This window comes from Lampris incognitus, chromosome 13 (assembly GCF_029633865.1).
Source record: "Lampris incognitus isolate fLamInc1 chromosome 13, fLamInc1.hap2, whole genome shotgun sequence".
NCBI lineage: Eukaryota > Metazoa > Chordata > Actinopteri > Lampriformes > Lampridae > Lampris > Lampris incognitus.
In genome coordinates, this window is record NC_079223.1 from 42,025,303 (window position 1) to 42,034,775 (window position 9,473).

Below are 9,473 nucleotides of genomic sequence, written 5' to 3' on the forward strand. Positions count from 1 at the left end.
GGGGGTATGGAGAACAGCCCACCACAAGAGGGTGCATACGTGCTGGGTGGTTCCTGGAGCGGGGCGGCTTCAGATGGCGGCGGAGAGCCCAGCTGGGTCAGCCATGCTTTGCTGACGCAGCGTCGACAGCATGACCCCCTGCCTGAGCTCTCCCTTCACGAGATCCTGGGGGAGCTGGACGAGGACTGGTTGGGAGGAGAGCCAGACGGCCACTCCGCTGAGGAGAAAATGGCCTACTGCTGATGACTGACAGATCGTATTTATTTTATTTATGTGATGATATTACCTGGTTACCTGTGTACTGTTTTTGGAGATATGTACAGTAAAAACAAACCGGGACTCCTGAAACATTGTACTGATTGTTGCTATAAATACACTAGCAAGGGGATTTTTGTTCTTTTAAACTACATTAGTTCTACAGCTGTTCTTTTACCAGTTTGTTTTGATCCATTTGCTATTTGTCAACTTATCCATGATTTGCTGCACAGAAATAAAAAGAAAACACTCACACATCAGATGGATTTTTTTTTACACCCACCGACAAATTTGAGTTGAGGAATTGGAGGGAATGAACTCTTAAGCTTTCAGATCGTCATTTATTTGTCAACAGAAGCAGGTCAGTCAGTGAAGTTTTCTGTCATCCAGATGTGACAGATGTGCTCTGAGGCCGGGTGGGGAAGTAGGTCACATTCAACCACCGATAGATGGCGCACGTGAGTCAAGCTAAGGGACAGAGAGAAGAACATTAATCAGTAGGACAGTAGATTCCCTTTTTTTTAACAGTATAATCCCCTGTCTGCTGTTATGGGTTTAGAAGCCCAGTTTTGAAATAAGACACATCTTCCTGTTTTCATTATTTGATCCCTGTTGCCATGCGTAGGATTTTAACTTCTGCCGGGGACTTCTATGTTTTTGGCCTTTGCCGTTTGTCTGTCTGTCAACAAACGGATGGATTCTCGTAAACTACAGAAGGGACTGATGAGATTCTGGTAGTGCAATATTTATTTTTGGAAGATATTCAACTCTTCTTGTGGAAAAAGTGTGCTGCTGAGCTTTATGTTTACCCCCATGACGGTTACATATGTAATTTATTCGTGTGACCGATGAAGTCTTGAATCCCTTTTTAAGACAGGATGCTCTGATTGTGTGGACTAAAGCAGTTCATCATGCTTGTGGGGTATTGTTGGGATATTGATATTGTGGGTTATTATTGGTGGAAGTTGATGCTCTGCTGTTAAACCATTTAATCTTGAACGTATTGGAAAAATTATTGATAGCAACAAAACTAAGCTCATTACGAGATATGGTTGAACATATAGAAAAGGTAATTCTTCAAGCGATGTATTCTGAATATCAAGCAATTAACAATCTTTTTTCTCAAAATGCTTCTTCTTTTCTTTTCTTTTTTTTCAGGAAACCCTTCAAATGATTTTGCCCTTATCATCTTCTTTTTTTTTTCCAGGTTTCTAATTTCCTTTCGGCCTTTTTGACATTTTGTTCAGACACAAATGGAATAAAGTCTTTCAAACTGGGTCAGAATTCACTCTTTTCACCGACTCGTCCTCGTTTTGCTCACGGCCGGTCCGGAGGCCAGATGCTCTCGCGTCCGGTCAGTCTTTCATCTTCTTACCTTTGGCCGACAAACGTTTCAGTGACCTTATCGGCCCCGAGCGGCTGATGCCGACACACGTTGCTGCACACGGTGACAGAAACACAGGACCCTGTGCAGGATGTCAGGCTTGCAGACCACTTCCGATAGTACTGCATGGTGGTTGTCTCTCAACGGCACTTTTGGCTTCGTGCCGTCATCTTCAAGCCAGTAAGAAAGTGTCCTTCTTTTGTTAGCGTCTTGCCCGGGTTCCTCTCTCGACGCAAACACAATAGGCCAGGATGCAGGGGGGGAACGTGCCTCTCCAGACTGTTTTGCTTTCTAAAAATGGTAAAGCGAAGGAAATATCGCAGACTGTAGGCCTCTGACGCATGTGAGACAGGTGTCTTGTTCAGAAGTCAGGGGTGCAACGTGCAGCCGGCGGACACCAAAACAATAGGCCGACTGACAAGAATACGATAACCTACTTACGGATAAACGAGAAGAAGCCACACAATGCAGCGGTTATCTCGCTATGCCTTCGAAGGAGCTCGAATCGCTTCATCCGGACACCACGTTTATCGACAGATACGTTCCATCGCTCATCCAAGTGGCCTCTTCAGTCTCAACCGACTGCATGCAGGTATCCCCACCCTTATAAACAATACAGTGGCGTGACGACCGAAACTAATGACCGGTTTCACGTGCAAATATGGGTCTGACCTTTAACTACAGCTTCAATGACGTCATCTTGGTGACATAAACACTTATGAGCCCCTGAAATGAGATCCAGGCAGTGGTTACAAGCAAAGAGAATCCTTTGAAACTTTGGTTAAATGGTCACACCCATATTTGCATGTGAACCTGGTGGTTGGTTTCGGTAACTGTGTCGTACTGTATTGTTTATAAGGGTGGGGGTACCGGCAGTCAGCGGAGACGGTTGAGGTCACTTAGATGAGTGCTGAAACGTATCTGTCAGTGAACGTTGTGTCCGGGTGAACTGATTCAGCCCTCTTGGATTTTCTTACCTGGATTATTGAGCATGCATGAGGACCCTTGCTGTGCTTTATTACCGCTAGGATGCCACAGTACAGTCAAATCCTTCAAACTGTGACTTCCAGACAGCCGTTTTTAAAAGCGATATATAGATAAAATGTTGCTTGCTTGTTTGCTTGCTTTATATTAACCTTGGTGTGGGTTCTCCAGTTCTCTGCTTAAAGACCAAACACGCACACAAAAAATCGTATCATGGTAATGGAGTGGAATGGGAGTCAATGCAGAGACTGCAACAAGCCTCATTATTCTTCAGATCCTCATTTGGGGCCTTCTGGAACAGGATGTGAATCAAATCAACACTCTGATGCTGAACAATGAAGGCTTTACTGGCCGTCTAAACAACATCATGGTAACATTTGTCTCAGTCACCATCCCAAAACTACAAATTATGCTTTTAGTGCTTTTTCAAGTTGTTTGGCTGTTTAATGACATAGGAGCCTTTACTGTAACAATCGACGGATAGGGTGCGAAACAATTCCTCGTGTTTACTGTTAGATGGTTTATTTTTTGCATGCGAACGTGGCCGCCTTGAACTTGTCATAATCCCGCTGTTGAGGGAACAGTTATTGCAAAATAGTTCAACTTCCTGTTCAAAGAGAACCACAGCTACAGAGAGTCCAGCGAGGATGACATTGCTTATTTTACTGTTTCATTGTGACAGGCGGAGTGAAGTCATGTGTTTCATCGTGTGTTTAAGCCATAATCGACTCCAGCCATCACCTGTTTCCCACTCCTCATCAGCTGAGCAGGACAGCGGGTGGGAGTGTGTCTCTGTCCGTGTTAACCTACTTGTGTTTCTGTGTGGTTGTGGGTGCCTGCTGAGGTTTAGACATGGCCAACATTTCAAGCATGACTGAAATTTTCTTGCTGACGGCTTCAGACTGCACACCATGCCCGTCTGTAACCCCTCCCCTGTCTATGTGACTCGTTCTGTCTGTCTGTCTGTCTGTCTGCCTGCCTGCCTGCCTGCCTGCCTGTCTGTCTCACTCTCCCACACACACAAATGCACTAACATCTGGTCCACTGCAGGACCTGACCTAAAGCTGATATCTTGGCTCATTTTACACAGGAAATAGTCCCATTTGTTAATTTTAATCAAACAGGTGTTTAACCGTGCTGTGTGAGGCAAAAGCCGCTCAAAGCGAAGGATTGTGTAAAATCAGATGATCATGCTCACATACATACATACATACATACATACATACATACATACATACATACATACATACATACATACCAACTACTACTTTTGATTGCTCCCATTAGGGGTCGCCACAGCAGATCATCCGTTTCCATCTCTTCCTGTCCTCTGCATCTTCCTCTGTCACACCAGCCACCTGCACGTCCTCCCTCACCTCATCCATAAACCTCCTCTTTGGCCTTCCTCTTTTCCTCTTCCCTGGCAGCTCCATATTCAGCATCCTTCTCCCAATATACCCAGCATCTCTCCTCCACACATGTCCAAACCATCTCAATCTTGCCTCTCTTGCTTTGTCTTCAAAACCGTAAAACCTGAGCTGTCCCTCTAATATAATCATTCCTAATCGTGTCCTTCTTCATCACCCCCAGTGAAAATCTTATCATCTTCAACTCTGCCACCTCCAGCTCCACCTCCTGTCTTTTTGTCGGTGCCACTGTCTCCAAACCGTATAACATAGCTGGTCTCACAACCATCTTGTAAATCTTCCCTTTAACTCTTGCTGGTACCCTTCTGTCACAAATCACTCCTGATACTCTTCTCCGCCCACTCCACCCCGCCTGCACTCTCTTCTTCACCTTTCCTCAGTACTCCCCGTTACTTTGAACAGTTGACCCCAGGTTTACACTCCTTGCATCCTCGCCATTCCACTGTCCTCCCTCTCGTTCACATATTTGTGATCCGTCTGGCTCCTGCTGACTTTCATTCCTCTTCTCTACAGTGCATACCTCCACCTCTCCAGGCTCTCCTCAACCTGCTCCCTACTCTCGCTACAGATCACAATGTCATCCAGGAACATCATAGTCCACGGAGGCTCCTGCCTGATCTCATTCGTCAACCTGTCCATCACCATTGCAAACAAGAAAGGGCTCAGAGCCGATCCTTGATGTCATCCCACCTCCACCTTGAACCCATCTGTCATTCCAACCGCACACCTCACCACATCACACTTACCTCATACATATCCTGCACCACGCCTACATACTTTTCTGCAACTCCCGACTTCTTCATACATGTCCTGCACCACTCAAAGATGGTGGAATTACTTCACCTGGATACAATGTTTATTGACAGATACATTTCATCAATCAACTGGAGTGATGAAATGTATCTGTCAATAAACATTGTATCCAGGTGAAGTAATTCCACCTTCTTTGATTTTCTTACCTGGATTATTGAGCATGCATCAACACATCCTGCGTCACTCCTACATACTTCTCTGCAAGTCCTGACTTCCTCATACAATACCACACCTCCTCTCTCGGTACCCTGTCGTATGCTTTCTCTAAATCCACAAAGACACAATGCAACTCCTTCTGACCTTCTCTATACTTCTTAATCAACATTTTCAAAGCAAACATCACATCTGTGGTGCTCTTTCGTGGCAATGAAACCATACTGCTGCTCGCTAATCATCACCTCTTCTCTTAACCTAGCTTCTATTACTCTTTCCCATATCTTCATGCTGTGGCTGATCAACTTTATACCTCTGTATTTGCTACAGTTCTGCACATCACCCTTGTTCAGTATGCTTCTTCTCCACTCCTCAGGCATCCTCTCACTTTCCAAGATTGTGTTAAACAATCTAGTTAAAAACCCCACTGCCATCTCTCCTAAACACCTCCATGCCTCCACAGGTATGTCATCAGGACCATCTGCCTTTCCACTCTTCATCCTCTTCATAGCTGCCCTCACTTCCTCTTTGCTGATCCACAACACTTCCTGATTCACTATCCCCACATCATCCAACCCTCTCGTTCTCCTTTTCTTCATTCATCAGCCCCTCAAACTACTCCTTCCACCTTCTCAGCACACTCTCCTCGCTTGTCAGCAGAGTTCCCTCTCTATCTTCCATCACTGTAACTTGCTGCACATCCTTCCCAGCTCGGTCCCTCTGTCTAGCCAATCGGTACAAGTCCTTTTCTCCTTCCTTAGTGTCTAACCTGTCATACAACTCACCATAAGCCTTTTCCTTTGCCTTTGCCACCTCTCGCTTCACTTTACGCTGCATCTCCTTGTACTCCTGTCTACTTTCTTCATCTCTCTGACTATCCCACTTTTTCTTTGCCAACCTCTTCCTCTGTATACTTTGCTGTACTTCCTCATTCCACCACCAAGTCTCCTTGTCTTCCTTCCTCTGTCCTGATGACACACCAAGTACCTTCCTAGCTGTCTCCCTCACTATTTCTGCAGTGGTTGTCCAGCCATCTGGCAACTCTTCACTACCACCCAACGCCTGTCTTAACTCCTGCCTGAACTCCACACAACAGTCTTCCTTCTTCAACTGCCACCATTTGATCCTTGGCTCTGCCTTCACTCTCTTCCTCTTCTTGATCTCCAAAGTCATCCTCCAGACCACCATCTGATGCTGCCTAGCTACGTTCTCACCTGTCACCACCTTGCAGTCTCCAATCCCTTTCAGATCACACTTCCTGCATAAGATATAGTCCACCTGTGTGCGCTTTCCTCCGCTCTTGTACATCACCCTGTGTTCCTCCCTCTTCTTGAAATATGTATTCACCACAGCCATTTCCATCCTTTTCACAAAATCTACCACCATCTCTCCTTCCACATTCCTCTCATTGACACCATACCTCCCCATCACCTCTGTTCCCTTCACCGACATGCCCATTGAAGTCCGCTCCAATCGCCACTCTCTCCTCCTTGGATACCCTCTCCACCACTTCATCCAACTCACTCCAGAATTCTTCTTTCTCTTCCATCTCACACCCAACGTGCGGGGCATATGAGCTGATAACATTCAGCAACGAGTGGCTGTTGCAGCTGGAAAAGCGCTATATAAATGCAACTCATCCATCCATCCATCCATCAATACACCTTTGATGTCCAGCTTCATACTCATCACTCTGTCCAACACTCTCTTCACCTCCAACACACTCTTGGCATACTCTTCCTTCAGGATTACCCCTACCCCATTTCTCCTCCTATCCATATCATGGTAGAAGAGTTTGAACCCACCTCCGATGCTCCTGGCCTTACTCCCCTTCCACCTGGTCTCTTGCACACACAGTGTATCTGCCTTCCTTCTCTCCTTCATATCAGCCAGCTCTCTCCCTTTACCAGTCATAGTGCCAGCATTCAAAGTTCTGACTCTCACCTCCACACTCCTACCCTTCCTCCTCTCCCGCTGTCTCTGACATGCCTTCCCCCTCTCCTTCTGCTTTGCCCAATGGTAGCATAGTTTCCACCAGCACCCTGCTGACTAACAGTACCAATGGCGGTCGCTGGTAACCCAGACCCTGACCAATCCGGTATGGAAATCTGATTTATGAGCCACATATTTGATTTGGCAAAGGTTTTACGCCAGATGCCCTTCCTGACGCAACCCTTCCCATTTATCCGGGCTTGGGATCAGCACTAAGAAGGCACTGGCTTGCGCTTCCTGAGTGGCTGGGCTACATACACACAAACAAGCCAAATAAAATTCAGACTATTTCAGTGTGGATTTGTTGCAATTTTGAAATGTTTGGCAGATTTTCTTCCTGATCACAAACACATACAGACATATACGCATACTGTAAGCATAGTCAAATACACCACACACACACACACACAGACAAACATTAGCGTACACAAATGTTCACAGATCCGGCGTTTGACAAACTGGGGGCAGCCCGGCATGTGAGTGATGATCCTCAGCTGCTGCAGTTTCAGGGGGATGAAGTCTGGCCTTCACTAAAAATACGGCCTGTAATTTAACCAATCCCTCCTGGGGAGCCCACGCTCTAATTTAGGAGCTCCTCTTGTAACTTCGCCTCACACAACTCTCCGCTATCCTTCGGCTCATCCTCACTTTGCACCCACATGGTGACTGATGTTGCTCTGTGACGGGGACGAGGCGTTTGTGTGCCACGCCTGTAAGCGAGCCCGGACGTCTCTTCTGTTTGTGTGTCCGTGAGTGTGCGTCTCTTTGTATGGTACGGTCCAGAGTGTGTTATCTGTAAACTTGATAGGAGACATGGGAGTGAGGATGTCTGACATTCGTTTGCCTTTCCCCAAAATAGAACAGCAAACCACCTGCTGGCCAGAGAACGCAGTCCCCTGTAAATAGACCTATGTAATAGTACACTATTAGACCGGCCTCTTATAGTACACATACGCGTCCCAGTTCAGCTCAAACTCGCTCGCAGCAGCTCCATCAAGAAGACACAGATGACAACACCAATGCTCTCACCTCCATCCAGATGTCATTAAGTCGTCTTTTGCTGCTATCGAGCGTTTCAATTAGGCGCTCGCGGCTCAAGTGTGCTCACTGGAGACACGAGGCTGTGCAGCAAACCGTTTTATATTGAAATCTGCACCTTTAAAATCGGCCTGCCGCTGAAACAGATAGTTGATAATAAACGTCGTCCATGTGGGAAATAAGAAGGCCGGCAGCTCATTAACGGACTCAGATACAGTGGGGGCCTGCATGGGAGCTCCCAGCACCAGCCTACTGAACCTATGAAACCTCTCCCTCCCTCCCTCCCTCCTCTCTCTCTCTCTCTCTCTCTCTCTCTCCTCTCTCTCTCTCCTCTCTCTCTCTCTCTCTCTCTCTCTCTCTCTCTCTCTCTCTCTCTCTCTTCTCTCTCTCTCTCTCCCTCTCTCTCTCTCTCTCTCCTTCTCTCTCTCTCTCTCTCTCTCTCTCTCCCTCTCTCTCCCTCTCTCTCTCTCTCTCTCTCTCTCTCTCTCCCTCTCTCTCTCTCTCTCTCTCTCTCTCCCTCTCTCTCTCTCTCTCTCTCTCTCTCTCTCTCTCTCTCTCTCTCTCTCTCTCTCTCTCTCTCTCTCTCCCTCTCTCTCTCCCTCCTCTCTCTCTCTCTCCCACACACGCACACACACACACACACTCTCTCTCTCTCTCTCTCCACACACACACACATTCTCTCTCTCTCTCTCTCTCTCTCTCTCTCTCTCTCTCTCTCTCTCTCTCTCTCTCTCTCTCTCTCCCTCTCTCTCTCTCTCTCTCTCTCTCACACACACACACACACACATTCTCTCTCTCTCACACACACTCTCTCCCTCTCTCTCCCACACACACACACACTCTCTCTCACTCTCTCTCTCTCTCACATACGCACACACAATCTCTCACACACATGCACACACACATGCTCTCCTCTCGTTCTCTCTCTTTCTCTCACACACACATATTCTCTCTCTCTCTCTCTCACACACACGCATTCTCTCTGTCTCTCTCACACACACACACACATGCACACACGCGCGCTCTCTCTCTCTCTCACACACACACACACACTCTCTTTCTCACACAATCTCACACACACTCTCGCTCTCTCGCGCACGCACGCGCTCACGCACGCACCCAAAGTCGTTTGAAAAGGTGCCCAGACACATGTAAGCGCACAAATAGGGTCTCTACTGAAAAAGCTCATCGCAGGATGACCAGCAGCGCGTTTTCGGCAGGAAGAAAAAAAGCCCCTGCGGTGGTAAAGCTGTGGAAGCTTGTTGCTCCGGCCCGACCCAACACGGCAGAACACCCGCCCGGCATGCACGCTCCGCTTCGCAGCACCCGCAGTACAGCGGCACAGCAGTATACAGCAGTACCACAGTACCACACTACTAGAGTACTAAGGTACTACATACACGGGCTGACGGTAAGTATGAGGTAAT

General features: G+C 47.2%; 1 long non-coding RNA gene across 1 annotated transcript; it reads right to left on the bottom strand.

The window, feature by feature from the left end:
• Window positions 1-576: 576 nt before the first annotated feature.
• On the bottom strand, window positions 577-6,969 carry LOC130123084 (uncharacterized). The gene is made up of 2 exons (XR_008811283.1): window positions 6,822-6,969; window positions 577-723 (listed from the first exon to the last, which is right to left on the bottom strand). It is a non-coding gene; the product is annotated as an uncharacterized LOC130123084 (long non-coding RNA).
• Between the last annotated feature and the right edge of the window lie 2,504 nt (window positions 6,970-9,473).